The following is a 16,060-nucleotide window of genomic DNA, read 5'->3' on the forward strand; positions in this document are numbered from 1 at the left end:
GCACCCATTTTGGTAGTCTGCACAAGAAACAGTTGGCATTCAAGAATGCATTTTCCTACTCTACTAGGTGTTACATGGAGTATGTACACAGCCGGTGCACACTGAGTCTTCAGCACAGGCCAAGTTAGCGATTTAGTGGGTTTACACTGCGTGGTGATGCACAGTCCTTGAGCAAATCAACACATAAATAAGAATCACAGATTCAATTCTATGTTCAGTCAATAATGAGAGTTAGTTAAAAAAATATATATATTTTAATACTTCAGCAAGTTATCTTTATTCAAATCATCGGTTTATTCATATTAGTCAATAATCAATCTTGTTTCAGAGTTGATAAAAGCAAAATGGTTAATTCAAATAGGGCAAAATGCATTGAGCCTGTTTCATAAAAGAAGAAATCCCTATTTTAAGAACGGGAAGAACACAAAGTGTCAGTTGAAGCCATAAAGAGTTCAAGTTCTAAAGAGAGAGAGCTCAAACATAAAGCTCAAAGTATAAACAGGATTCAAACATCAATCATAACAGAACTTCCCATCAAGAGAGGTCTGAGAAACTAAGTAGAGTCTCAAATCATCAAGGACAAGGCAGGATAGGGGTGCAGCAGCAGTATCCAACTGCAAATGAAAAAGGGTAAAAGGACAGATCTGATCATGAAAATGAATGATGGTCACCTACTCTAGGAACACGAATGCTCATAAACAGCCAAAACTGTTGTTGCGGTTCATGTTGCATATTCTCCTCCTCTCATCTTTCAGTGTGCTGCTGGGAATAGGATCATTCCTCTTCGTCTCACGCGGTGAACAAAACTTACAGACTGTAATCTCCAAGAATATAACTTTGTTATATTAGACCAGACGATTGACGATAGCCTTTGGATAGGACTACATTTTTACCCTTCTAATAAAACAAATTGGGCCAGATGTACAACCATTGGAAATTGAAACTCAAAATTTGCGCTTGATTGTGAGTCGCAATTTCCAATGTACAACAGTGTCTGAAATACTGTTTGCGATTCACAATGGGGTCACACATTGCATGCCTCATGAATATTAATGAGGCACTCGCAATTTGCGACCCCATTGGGAATGGCAAGCCCTCCCAGGTATGGTGGTCTGCTGGGCTCAGCAAACCTCCATGTCTGGGACTGCTTTTAAATAAACCAGTTTTTTTTAAATGCAGCCCATTTTCCTTAAAGGAAAACGGGTAGTGGTCCCTGTGACCCCTGCCTGACCCTAAAAAATATTGTCTCCTACATTTGCAAGAGGGCGGTAAATTACGAGTGTTTTGCAATCGCAATTAAGGTTGCAAAACATTCATACATAGGGCTGCGAGTCGCAAATAGGAAGGGACACCCTTGGAATGCCCCTTCCAAATTTCAAGTCGCTAAACATTATTTTGCGAGTCACAATTTTTTGCGACTCGCAAAATAGTGTTAGCACATGGCCCACAGGGATTTTGCCCTGCGCAAACAGGTCGCAAACTAAAAATGAACTATGCAAAAATGAAACACCTGCAACAACTAAGAACACTATTTGCTGTATTCATCATTCTTTGGAAATAGAACAAATATGTTAACAGAGGTCAAGTTCAATTTTCTGTGCATTTTCTATGTGTGATTATTCTTCATACTTATACTAAATGATTCATTCTAAAAGGTGTCTCAGCCCTTTCCTGTGTAAGCAGAAACATTTTGTAGAGTTATGTACCTACCTAGTGCAATGGTGCACATTGTTCACGCCTTTCCTTTATCAAAGTCTGCACGTTAATATGGCACATTTTATTGTTCAACTAAGTTAGTTGACTTTTGCTAAAAACACCACTTCATTAAAGTGGGACCAGAGGAAATGGAGCAAAATAGCATCATTTCACAATGCTAAAAATTGTATCAAGCATCATCAACTTTGCTTTGTTGAATATTTGGACTGCATTAGAATTAAGCATGGACGAAATTTCTATAATGCGAGCATAATCGATATCTGTAATTTCACATTAGGCTTGTTACGAAAATTTCTACTAATCATGCTAGTGAGCAATTAATGACATGCCCTACACAGCAATCATTTAGAGCAAGCACAATGAACAACACAAATGACCAGAATGTGAGCAGCAGCTATTTGTGGAGCTTATCTTTATGTGCATTTTATTTGCAATGCATCCTCATGGTCCAAATACGGGGAGGTTGCAGAATACCCACTAGACACCAGGCAATTATATTAAAAAAGGGGTCGGGACTGCTGCCCGCCCTGCCATCCGGCATCAGGCTATGCCCTTAAGGCTGCAGCAGTCATTATGCCCCAACCTGTACTCCCAGGGGAGTGGTTAGAAAGACAATTTGAGCACAGGCATTATTTTGTATAAATAGAAAGAATGGAGTGGGGTGGACAGCCTTGGTACCACCCATAAATGTCCCAACAAGCTTTCTGCCCCTGTGTGGGGTGAATTGTGGGGGTTTATCACCCCTTTGCACTCCTTAATGGGGAGTTACTAGACACCAGTAAATGTAGTTTTTAAAAGAAATAGGGAGGCGAAGATCTGCCCTGAAATCCGCCCATGCCCCTCATCCTAAGGTCACCAGCAGTATTTCTGCCTCCCGTGGGGAGAAGGGGGGCAGAAAGCCCACTAAACACCAGGGATTATGTTTAAAATAAAAGCATAGGATGGGAGTAGGACAACCCTTCATTGGGCCTGACCTCCACCCATAAAGACAAATTGTCTTTCTCTCCTCAGGAGTCAGATTTGGAGATTTACCCCAACCTGCCAAAGTGCACAAAAAACCCTCTAGATGTCAGGGATAGGTTTTTTGCTGAGGAGTGATGACACAACATCCTGATAGAAGGACAATTCTCACACCTATAAAGCCCCAATAGTTGTATTACCCCAGTTGCGCTCAGATCGAAGGATTTACGCCCAATTTGCTTCTCAGGAGGGACACTGAAAGCTAACTGCATATCAGGGACAGAGTATTTTTTTTAAAGAATGTGGCGGAATCTAGCCCATCCTGGCAGCAGACTGCATCTTCACCCTTGAAGCCCTAGCAGTATTTCAGCCCTGGGTCATAGAGCATTATCATCCCCACAGCAATCATGATGAATTGTCCATTCTTTTGGGTGCAGTTTTTACATATGACCCAAAGAGAGGGGAATAAGCCAATTCTTCTGCCCCGGGTCACTGAATGGCTGTCTGGTACCCGTGGGTGGGGGATACAATGCGAGGATGGGTAAAACTTCCAGCCACATTTAATTTCTTGGACTTTTATCTGATAATATGATGGGTTTTATCACACCACCTCCCAACCTTATAGAAGGGCAGAATATATGAGTAATCCTCCTCTCAGTGAAGCTGAAAGCCCACAAGAGTAACAAGAAAAAAGTGAGAAAGAAAATAGGGTGGGAAACTGGATCATCTAGGCTTTGATCCCACTCACAAGCTATAGACAGAGTTTCTTCTGCCCCCAGTGTTATAATTGGGTGCAAGGGGGTTATAATGGAGCACTTATTTATTTATTTATTTATTTATAATTACACTTGATTAAGCGCACAGCTACCCGGAGGTTTCCCGGCGCTAAAGAAGACCGAAAGTATATGAGGTGAAGGGAGCATTAGATCAAACATCTTACATATTAAATAGCCAGGTCTTGATACCCTTACGGAAGGTCAGAAAACACTTTTCCGAACGTAAAGAAAGAGGTAAGGAATTCCAAAGAGAGGGGGCCAGCAGGGAGAATGACCGACCTCCCATTTTCGCTCTCTTGATACGCGGTACTTTCACTTTATTTTGGATGGAGGACCTGAGTGCGCGAGAGGGAACATAGCGCTGCACTAGAACAGATAAATAATGTGGAGCTATTCCAGTCAGGATTTTGTGCATGAGACACAGAGCCTTGAATTTAATCCGATTCTCGATACGCAGCCAATGCAGCTCGCGCATGTGAGACGAGGTCGAAGTTCTAGCCGGGAGGTTACAAATAAGGCGAACCGCCATATTTTGTACCACCTGGTATTTCCTAGTTACCTCCTTACTGGCACCCAGGAGTAAGATGTTCCCGTAGTCCAGGCGTGAGATGACAAGAGCCTGGACTACCGTCCTCAGGGTGTCAGCAGGCAGCATCCACGTGATTTTCCTCAGCCACCTGATGATGGTGGTACAGGTGGCGGAGACTTTCACGACGTGCTGCTTAAAGGACAATTGATTGTCGAGGAGGACCCCAAGATTACGAGCATGCGTAGTTGGGGTAGGGAGAGGACCCATCTCCGTAGGCCAATGTTGTGGGCCCCATAGCGAGATGTCTTGGCCAAACAGAAGCAGTTCAGTTTTATCCCCATTTAATTTTAATTTGTGATCATGCATCCATGCAGATATTTGTCGGAGTCCATTTTGCAGGGAAGAAGAAGAAGAATTTTTATTGGTGGAGAGTGAATAGATGACTTGCGTGTCATCGGCGTAGGAGTAAATCGTGAGACCTGCCTGTTCTGCCAGAAAAGCCAGGGGTCTCACATACAAATTAAAAAAAAAGAGGGGGCTGAGGATAGACCCTTGAGGAACACCGTGTTTAGAAGGGAGGATAGAGGAAACAGAAGTGGGAGAAAACACTTGTAATGTGCGATCAGAAAGAAAATTAGCAATCCAGGCCAGGGCGGGGCCACCGACACCCACAGATTTCAAGGTGGACAACAAGATGGAGTGGGAGACGGTGTCAAATGCGGCACTCAAATCAAGTAATATGAGTGCCACTGACTCCCCATTGTCCACCTTTAGTCTAATGGATTCCGACACTCGTGGTTTCAGTGGAAAAGCCAGCCCTGAACCCGGATTGAGAACCATGAAGAAGATTAGAAGTTTCAACGTAAGAGGTAAGTAAAGAGTTGACGTGTTTCTCCAAAATTTTGGAAAAACATGAGAGCAAGGAGATAGGGCGGAAGTTCGATGGGATGTTGGGATCTGCATTGGCCTTTTTTAATAATGGAACCACCATAGCATGCTTCCATTCATTGGGAACGATAGCTTCAGTTAACGACGCGTTCAGAACTTTCAAGATAATCTGAAGCAGGGCTGGATCCAGGGAGCTCAAGACTTGTGGAGGCATTGGATCAAGGGGGGAGCCCGATTTAATATCGTGAAGATATTTTTGCAGAAGTGTGGGAGAGATAGAATCCCAGGCATACAGAGGAGGAAGTGCAGAAGTGGGACCAAGGCTAGTATCAGGGACAGGAGTGCATAGAATTGGATCGGAATTAGTTGACCCGGCCGAAATAGAGTTAAAAGTATCGTAGATTTTATCAATTTTCTCAACGAAAAAATTAGCCAAAACCTCACATTGCGCAGTATTTAAACAAGGGTCTTTAGGTCCCGCAGATACACCTGAAAGCTCTTTAACGATTTTAAACAGTGCCTTAGGTCTATTTTGTGCCATAAGAATAGAAGTACTGGCAAAGTTGGCTCTGGCGGTATCACAAGACAAATGATAAGCTTTAAGGGCTACCTTGTATTTTATTTTCTGGTCAAAATTGTAGTTGGAACGCCAAATGCGTTCCAGTTTTTTACAATTAGATTTTTCTTGACGGAGCGCCTCAGTAAACCATGGTGCTGGTGGGTGATGGATTTGAGGTTTATTTTTTTGAGATGGAAGACAAATATCCAAAGCTGTAGTCAACCATCGTCTGATGGTAGGCAGCTCCTTAGTGGATATATTGGAAAGCGCAGTTTTATCCTTGACAAGAAGAGAATTAAGGTTATCAATATCTAGATGCTTCCAGTTCCTGCTGGCTTTTTGAGGAAGAGCGGGGTTCGAGGGTTTAACCATCACTGTTTTAATTGAGAAATTTACAATAAAATGATCTGACCAAATAACTGGTGTTGATGATTGATAGGTGATGCCAGAAAGAGTAGAGATAATAGGATCTAAGAGATTACCGGCTTTATGAGTGGGATCAAAATTGTGCAAATGAAGGTCTAAGGCTGCAAAGTCCTGTAAGAGGCGTGCAGCAATGGCACACGAATCGGAGTTAAAATGAATGTTTAAGTCGCCGATGATGATGAAATTGGTTGATTGCGCCAAAAATGGGGCAATGAATTCTGGGAAGGAAGAAGCCCAATTACTAGCGGAACCCGGCGGACGATAGATCAGCGTACCCGTTAAGGTAAATTGAGGGGTGAGTAAAAGCTTAAACAAACCTGCCTCACAATTTGGGAGATCGAGATCTTCCCATTTACAAGAGAATTCTCTCTTGAAAATGATAGCGATTCCCCCTCCGTCTTTGAGAACCCGGTTACGCCCAATGTAGGTGTATCCATCGGGAAGAGCCATGGCGATGTCAGGGCCCGAGCTATCCGTTAACCATGTTTCAGTGACGAACATGGCAGCTGGGCTATCAGTCTCCAGTAGGTCAAAAATGTCTCTCTTGTGTTTCACGAGAGATCGACAGTTAATACTGATAAACTTCCAGGAAGGGCAGGGTTTAGGTAGAGTAAGGGGGGAATTGTGATTTAAAGATGACATGTTCCAAAAGGTGGAAGACATGTAGTCCAAACTTGAAACGGAGGAATCCAGTGTGAGGCAACAGTTCGGGCACAAAGTCGGTGCGTTGTGACAGTTAAAAATAACATTAGAAGAGCAGGGTGGCCCCCGCAGCTGCAATAAGGCATCCCGGGAGTAGGTGACATGATTAGGAGCAGAGAGAATAGGCCCTGGGCCCGTACAGGCGCGGACGGGCAGGACTCTGGCACGACTCCGGCGCGCCTACGTCGCGCCCGCTGCGCTCGTCCGCTGCGCTGACGCATGAGGCCCGTCTATATAGGCTATGACGCCGTGATGGGAGGGGTCAGGAGGGCGGGATAGGGGAGTGCAATTTAAAAAATCAAGGTTTGCCGGTCACCGCTCGTAATCAGTGGGACGGCTAAGGATTGTGGCTGCTCCCACTCAGCAGCAGTGAAGACAGGCAAAAGTTAAAAGAAAAATACTAGAACAACGCACAGCGCGCTAAACCTCTGCCCTCTGCCACAGGGCTGTAGTCAACGCGAGGCGAAAGTGGGCGGAGCCTATATAGGCTATGACGCCGTGATGGGAGGGGTCAGGAGGGCGGGATAGGGGAGTGCAATTTAAAAAATCAAGGTTTGCCGGTCACCGCTCATAATCAGTGGGACGGCTAAGGATTGTGGCTGCTCTCACTCAGCAGCAGTGAAGACAGGCAAAAGTTAAAAGAAAAATACTAGAACAACGCACAGCGCGCTAAACCTCTGCCCTCTGCCACAGGGCTGTAGTCAACGCGAGGCGAAAGTGGGCGGAGCCTATATAGGCTATGATGCCGTGATGGGAGGGGTCAGGAGGGCGGGATAGGGGAGTGCAATTTAAAAAATCAAGGTTTGCCGGTCACCGCTCGTAATCAGTGGGACGGCTAAGGATTGTGGCTGCTCTCACTCAGCAGCAGTGAAGACAGGCAAAAGTTAAAAGAAAAATACTAGAACAACGCACAGCGCGCTAAACCTCTGCCCTCTGCCACAGGGCTGTAGTCAACGCGAGGCGAAAGTGGGCGGAGCCTATATAGGCTATGACGCCGTGATGGGAGGGGTCAGGAGGGCGGGATAGGGGAGTGCAATTTAAAAAATCAAGGTTTGCCGGTCACCGCTCGTAATCAGTGGGACGGCTAAGGATTGTGGCTGCTCTCACTCAGCAGCAGTGAAGACAGGCAAAAGTTAAAAGAAAAATACTTGAACAACGCACAGCGCGCTAAACCTCTGACCTCTGCCACAGGGCTGTAGTCAACGCGAGGCGAAAGTGGGCGGAGCCTATATAGGCTATGACGCCGTGATGGGAGGGGTCAGGAGGGCGGGATAGGGGAGTGCAATTTAAAAAATCAAGGTTTGCCGGTCACCGCTCGTAATCAGTGGGACGGCTAAGGATTGTGGCTGCTCTCACTCAGCAGCAGTGAAGACAGGCAAAAGTTAAAAGAAAAATACTAGAACAACGCACAGCGCGCTAAACCTCTGCCCTCTGCCACAGGGCCGTAGTCAACGTGAGGCGAAAGTGGGCGGAGCCTATATAGGCTATGACGCCGTGATGGGAGGGGTCAGGAGGGCGGGATAGGGGAGTGCAATTTAAAAAATCAAGGTTTGCCGGTCACCGCTCGTAATCAGTGGGACGGCTAAGGATTGTGGCTGCTCTCACTCAGCAGCAGTGAAGACAGGCAAAAGTTAAAAGAAAAATACTAGAACAACGCACAGCGCGCTAAACCTCTGCCCTCTGCCACAGGGCTGTAGTCAACGCGAGGCGAAAGTGGGCGGAGCCTATATAGGCTATGACGCCGTGATGGGAGGGGTCAGGAGGGCGGGATAGGGGAGTGCAATTTAAAAAATCAAGGTTTGCCGGTCACCGCTCGTAATCAGTGGGACGGCTAAGGATTGTGGCTGCTCTCACTCAGCAGCAGTGAAGACAGGCAAAAGTTAAAAGAAAAATACTAGAACAACGCACAGCGCGCTAAACCTCTGCCCTCTGCCACAGGGCTGTAGTCAACAGTGTTATAATTGGGTGCAAGGGGGTTATAATGGAGCACTTACCTCCTCTCTGCAAGCCGACATGTCAAAAATAATTTGACAGCCAGAGAACTCAATGAAGCCATGACATTTCTGAAACCTACCCAGTGGAAGCCATGGTGATATGGCTCAATTGGATCCGAGCACATTTTCTCACCCAGAATGCCATGTGAACGTCAAGGAGTAGGTCAAAAGGCTATTTTCGCATATTTATGGTAGAGAAAATGGCCAAAGTCTAACCACCTGGCATTCCCATTCCATGTGGAGACTTTATTGATGGCAAATTGACTTCACATGGTCCAAATTGTGACCAGTTCCTGTCACTGTGCAATAGTCCCAGTCACACAAGTGCAGTTTTTTTGTTTTAAGGAAAAGTGTTGGATTACTGGGTGGTAGGAATTTTGTAGATCCCCATAGATTGTGGAACTTTCTTTTCAACAAATAAGAAGAAAGAAGGTATTTTGCGGATTACTATGAAGGGGTCTATCCTTCTAGCCCCACTAAAATGGAGACAGATTGTGGGGAATTATTGGTGGATTTTCGGCTCCCCACACTATTTGAGGAGGACAGACAGGATATGGAGAAAGACATAACAACTGAGCAGCTATTCCGGGCAATCCAGGAACTGCAGGCTGGGAAGGCCCCGGGGCTGAACGGCCTATTAGCCGAATTGTTCAGGGACACTGCAAGTGTGTTGGTGCCGCATTTCCGGGTAATGTTCGACAAAGCTAGAGAACGTGGTTGTTTACCATTGGACCAACAAACGGCCACAACTATGGTTATACCTAAGGCGGGTAAGCCACCAGATCAATGCAGCTCTTATAGGTCTATATCACTATTAACTATAGAAGTAAAAATCCTGGCTAAGGTCCTTGCGACTAGTCTTGCTGGGGGGATTACGACTCCCATACACCCTGAACAATCAGGATTTATACCGCACGTAGCACCAGACTGAACATTAGATGTCTGTATGGCGTGATGCATCTGACCAAAGCCCGACTGGAGGAGGAAGCAGTGATTTTGACATTGGGCACACAGATGGCGTTCAACAGCAGCGAATGGCATTATATGCTTACGGTGTTGGAGAGATTAGGGTTCCGACTATGGTTCCAATCATGGACTAAATTGCTATATAGGGATCCATTAGACAGGGTACTGGTGAATGGCTCAGTCTCCCGCTCTTTTGCCATGCACATGGGAACAAGACAGGGGTGCCCAATGTCTCCCATGTTATTTGCACTGGAATTGTAACCTGTTGTACGTGTCAAGGTCTCGGTTTACTATTAGCCTTCTTTTGCAAATCTTTCATCTCTTTGGTGGATATTCTGGGTCCAAATTAATTGAGATAAACCCTTAGGGCCCCATTAGGATGTTGGGCGGATCGCCACCCCCATGTGGGCGTTGGTGATCCGCCCGACATCCTTCCCCGCCCGCCACCCATTTCCCCCCGCCATATTACTATGGAGGGGAGACCGCGGTGGACAGAAAGACCGTCTACTGGGCGGAAAAAGGTTCTATATTGTGGCGGTGTCTGTTTGACAACGCCATCCATATTAGGATGTGGGCGGGAACATGCTTTTCCGTGGCGGCATCGAAGGCATGCAGGAATCTGTTGTGGGGGCCCGTTGCGGGCCCCCAGGGATTCTGGGAGATGGGGGGCGCACATGGTGCACTTCAATGTACAACGTGACAGGCACCGTAAGGTGCCTGTCACTTTGTGCATTGAAGTGCGTGACGTGTGTTAGTGTGGCGGGCGCATCCTAATGGCCCCCACGGGACCGCCGCCCTTATGGCGGGTGGTCCCATTTTATGTCGGGCCGCCCGCCATCCTAATGGGCTCCTTAGTGTTTGTGCTCACTGACGGGCTGAGACCCACCCTCCCTGCGGGGACACAGCTCCAGTTTAAAGAGTCATGTAAGTATTTAGGTATTACTAGAGCTAAAACGGAGGCAGAATTTACGGCTAGTAATCTAATGCCACAGCTGAAGCGCCTACGTTGAGACGTTGCCCATTGGAGGACGTTGCCGATCTCCCTGATGGGATGAGCGGTACTGTTCAAAATAATGTCATTCTAAGGATGATGTACGTTCTCCAAAACACTCCGTATGCTGTGCCAGACAGGTTTTTCAGAGAAGTGAACAGCGTAGTACAGAAACTGTTGTGGGATGGAGGTGGGGCTAGAATAGCTCCCGTCAAACTCCAGAGAGGAGTATATGAGGGGGGCCTTGTGATACCGGATCTCAAAAAATATTATTGGGCATCACAGTTAATAAATATTAATGACTGGATCTTAACTGACAGGAATGATCCGGCTTACCGGGTAGACCATTTGGTGATGGGGTCAAGAGGATATTCAGGTGAATTGTACAGGGTAAAGCTTGGGAAGCATATGCTCCCACACACAATATCAGTCCTACAAGCATGGAAGAGGGGGAATAGGTTCCTTGGGTGGGACAATAAAGTGACGGAACAGAACCCATTATGAGATAGTGAATTGTTGAAGGAGGTGGGAAATTTGCAGAGCTTTAGCAAATGGAGACTGCTCGATATCTCCCACCTAGGAAATATATAGAGGGGCCGGCTATAATATCGTTTGAAGATCTTCAGAAGGACTTTCAATTAGCTAACTCTGAAAGATATAAGTATATGCAGCTGGGATATGGGCTTCGTAGGCACATTCTGGAAGGGGAGTGCATTCCTGAACATAGCCCATGCAAGGATCATCTCATCTTAGACCCGATCCTGGGTAAAGCACGTATAGGAAAATAATGAATAACTCTCCCGATCTACTGATAAAGCTGCACGAGGCCTGGGAGGTTGACATCGGTCTACTAGAGGATGACGACTGGGTGGAGGCCATACAAAGGGTGGGTCAGTGGAAGGCTGATCTTGACTGGTGCTGTGCGTGGAAAAAATTGTATATGAGAGCAGGGGCTGCCCACGTAAATGGGTGAAAATATGGCGACAATGGGAGACATATTGTGGTCTGTAAGGGTGGTGATTAGTGCAATATTTAAAAGATTAAGGGGATGGGGCCTGTTAGAGTTTTTGTGGGGTCAAGTGGATAAATCCGGAACAACTGTTACTATATGTGATCAAAGTATTATGCCTCTCAATGCATGCCTCTCCAAATATTGCCGGAAATGTGTTATATATACTGTATCTGACATTGGTTTAATAAAAAGATTTTTTTTTAAAGAAATAAGAAGAAAACCTTTGATTTTATCCAAAGTGTAACATTTGCATAGCATTATGGGTAAAAATACATAGTAAGAGCTTCATACGCCACATCAAATTTAACTCCCCTGATTGTTCAGTTTTCAAAAATATTTGGGTTGGTAGGTTTTTATGCATGATGGAGGAGCCTGAGCCCAAATACTGCAGCTAGTCACATAACCAGAATGTGACAGTTTCCAAAGTAAAATCTTAATGTTGCCACAATGCGTTTTGGGGTCTTTCTGAGATATTAGGAAAAGTTTGAAATTTGCAAAGCTTTATGAGTAAGACAACATAGTAAAACCTACACAAGTCACACCAAATTGTATGCTCCTGGTTGCCTAGCTTTCAGGACTATTTGAGTTTGGTAAGTTCCCATGCATGGTGGCCGGGTCCAAGCCCAAATACTGCAGCTAGCCACATTACCAGAATGGATCAATTTACTAGGTGACATTTTCTTGTCACCACTAGACCTGGGCGGAGTTCGCAGAGTTCTGCTCCGCAAATCTCCACAAAGTGCTGAATAAACTCTGCTGTGCTCCCTGGAGGTCCGCAAGGGGTGGAGTATGGTAAGTCGCAAAGCTTGCACTGATTTTGTAGCACAGGGAGCTTGCCACGCGCTGTACTATCACTTCAAACTGCATTACATGTCATGCCAGAGGATGCTGCTTTTTTCTGCTGCTCAAGTAAATATTTCGGCTGAGCCTGGGCCCAAATACAGCAGCTACACACATTGTAAGTTTGGATACATTTTCATGGTGAAATATTGATGTTGCATTTCAGGAGATTCCTACCATACTGTTGTTGATAACATATAACATACTGAGATATTAGGAAAAGTTTGACATTTGCAAAGCTTTATGAGTAAGACAACATAGTAAAAGCTACACAAGTCACACCAAATCGGATGCTCCTGGTTGCCTAGCTTTCAGGACTATTTGAGTTTGGTAAGTTCCCATGCATGGTGGCCGGGTCCAAGCCCAAATACTGCAGCTAGCTACATTACCAGAATGGATCAATTTGCTAGGTGAAATTTTCTTGTCACCACTATACCTGGGCGGAGGTCGAAGAGTTCTGCTCTGCAAATCTCCACAAAGTGCTGAATAAACTATGCTGTGCTCCCTGGAGGTCCGCAAGGAGTGGAGTATGGTAAGTCGCGAAGCTTGCACTGATTTTGTAGCACAGGGAGTTTGCCTCGTGCTGTACTATCACTTCAAACTGCATTATCTGTCATGCCAGAGGATGCTGCTTTTTTCTGCTGCTCAAGTAAATATTTCAGCTGAGCCTGGGCCCAAATACAGCAGCTACACACATTGTAAGATTGGGTACATTTTCATGGTGAAATATTGATGTTGCATTTTATGAGTGAGATTCCGAACATACTGTTGAAATGCGAGGAAATGTGTCATTTTAGCCAATGTTTGATGTTTGCAGTGCATTCAGGGTAAGAACATGTAGTGATATACACACAAGTGAGACCACCCTGCAGTCCAAAAGGGAGTCTAGTTTTCAGAAATCTCTGGGCTTGATTCACGAAGGTAAACTTACACTTTTGTGTAAGTGTACTACTTTTCGGTATTCACAAGGGTAAACCAACACTAAAAGTGTAACTTTACTACTTATCGGGATTGAAAAAGGTAAATGTAGACTAAAAGTCTAACTTTACTACTTTTCGTTATTCACTAGGGTAAGTTACTGCTAGTAAGGTTAAACTTTTGGTCTATGTTTACCTTCGAAAATACCTAAAAGTAGTAAACTCACAGAAAAGTGTAAGTTTACCTTTGTGATTCGGGCCCTCTGGATTTGGTAGGCATCCCTGTGAGCAAGGAACTTCAGGAGGGCAAACTGCGCAAATATAAACGTGACACGATTGATTACAAACTGAATGAAGTTTACACGTGGGCTGATATATATGCCCGCTGACGTTTTGACCAAAGAAAAAGCACTACTACTACTCATTCATCAGAGGAAAGCTTGGTTACAGATAAGGAGACTTCAATCAGCAGACGGCCGGTACAGTTGGCCTCTTCTTCTTCAAACATTCCCCCGGGATAGTGGAATCTACATCAGCAACCAGCAGTGTGGCTTTTTTGTTACAGGAAAAAAATCAAGGGCTTCAGCCGACGCAACAACAAGGAGCAGCAGGAGGGACCGCCCAACCAGGAGAGGAAAGGGCAGGAAAATCCCAGCGGAGCGGCAGGATAACATCCTCATAATTAATATCTCATCAGCTAAACTTAAAAATCAACAAATACGTGTCCTGAATAAAGGTCTGTCATTTGTTCCAACCACCACTCCTAATGAGATTGAAACAGAAGTGGCTCTTTATCGATTTATGCGAACATTACGCTTACGGCACTTTTTTACCAACGTGGTACAACCCACCCAACAAAGTGAGTCCGAGTACACAGGACGATTTAAACCAAAGAGCACATCCCAACCACCGGTATCGCACAAAATGTTAGATACTTTTGAAATTTTGATTAAAAAAGACATTCAAGCTTTGGACTTTAAGAAAATCAATCGACACAATTTGACAATCACTGAACAACATATTGTCTGAGCCAAAGCCAGCAACAAGGATTTAATCATACAACCAGCAGACAAAGGGGGTGCCATTGTCCTTATGGACACCTTCTTTTACAATCACAAAGTTAACGAGCATGTGATGGACACCAATACATATTTACAATTGGACACAACAGTCCACTTGCAACGGAGACTCACTGGATTGTTACAGAATGCCATTGATCAAGCATGGATAGATGAAAACACTAGAGCATTTTTAACAACTGCTCACCATAGATGTCCGAAGCTGTATATGATCCCGAAAGCTCATAAAAGTTTGAATAATCCTCTGTTCAGACCGATAGTATCGGGGTGCGGTTCAATTTATGACCACCTCGGTTGATTTCTTGATCACTTTCTTCAGAAGTTTGTACAAGGGTGGATTTCATACGTAAAGGACACCACTGATTTCCTCAATAAACTTGCTGTTACCCCGCAGGATTTTCAGTCGAACTGGATTATGTGCACCATTGATGTGGTGGCCCTATATACATCTATTCCTCATTCAGGGGGATTAGAGTCAGTGGAGTGGGCATTGTTGCAAATGGATGAACTATCTACTAACAAGGTTCTACTACTACAATTATTGAAATTTTGCCTTCAGAACAGTTATTTCACTTGGAATGGTCACCACTATGCCCAACTAACTGGAACATCCATGGGTTTTTCTGGGGCACCCACGTATGCTAACATTTTTATGGCTCAGTTTGAATCAGAACACCTGATGAACACACATTGGTGGACACAAATAAAAATGTATTGTCGATTCATCGACAACATTTTCTCATTTGGCAGGATTCAACAAGTAACTTCGAACAAATGATAAAGGAGTTAAATATGGTAAGTTCAAGAATTCAATTTACCCATAAGATTAACCTGAATTCCATTGAATTTCTGGATGTGAGGATACTTAAAACATCTACAGGTTTACAAACAGAATTGTATTCAAAACCCACAGACCGCAATAACGCACTGGTGTACACCAGCTTCCAGCCGAGAAGTCTCATCAAGAACCTACCATTTTCTCAATTAATCCGAATTAAACGCATTTGCTCAGAACCCCAAACTTGTCAGAAAACAATGGAAGAACATCTAAACAAGTATAAAGACAGAGGATATCCTCAGGAACAACTGCAAAAGTGTTTGAGTAGAGTAAACAAGCTCAATCGTAAAGATCTGTTGCAAAAAAAACCCTGAGAGACTGATGCCAAACTGGTGTTTGTTTCAAAATATACTACACAGTCACAAGCGATTAAGCAAATAATCAACATGAGATGGAAACTGTGTTCCACAGAACCAGAATTCAACACACAGAACCAGAATTCAACAACCTATTCAAAGATTTGCCTGTACATGCCTACACCAGAGGGAAGAACGTCAGACAACTCTTGAAACAACCCAATATTAAACCAACACCAATTACATGTAAGGGAACTATGCGATGCCAGAACTGTATACATTGTAACAACGTTATCATTTGTGCATCCAACCACAGGAAATCAGATTAAACTACAACACACTAGCGATTGCAATACTCAAAACGTTGTCTATTTGATCAAATGCCCCTGTGGCAAGATGTACGTGGGCAAAACGGAACGTAAGATTAAAATCAGAATCTCTGAACATAAAAGTAGGATTCGCAACCAAGCAACGACATCACCTTTAGCAACCCACTGGAATGCCACTAAACCCACTATCTCACAACTACGATTTTTAATCATTGAAAAGGTCAATATCCAAGCAGGAATCG

The sequence above is a fragment of the Lissotriton helveticus genome, chromosome 4_1 (assembly GCF_964261635.1).
Source record: "Lissotriton helveticus chromosome 4_1, aLisHel1.1, whole genome shotgun sequence".
NCBI lineage: Eukaryota > Metazoa > Chordata > Amphibia > Caudata > Salamandridae > Lissotriton > Lissotriton helveticus.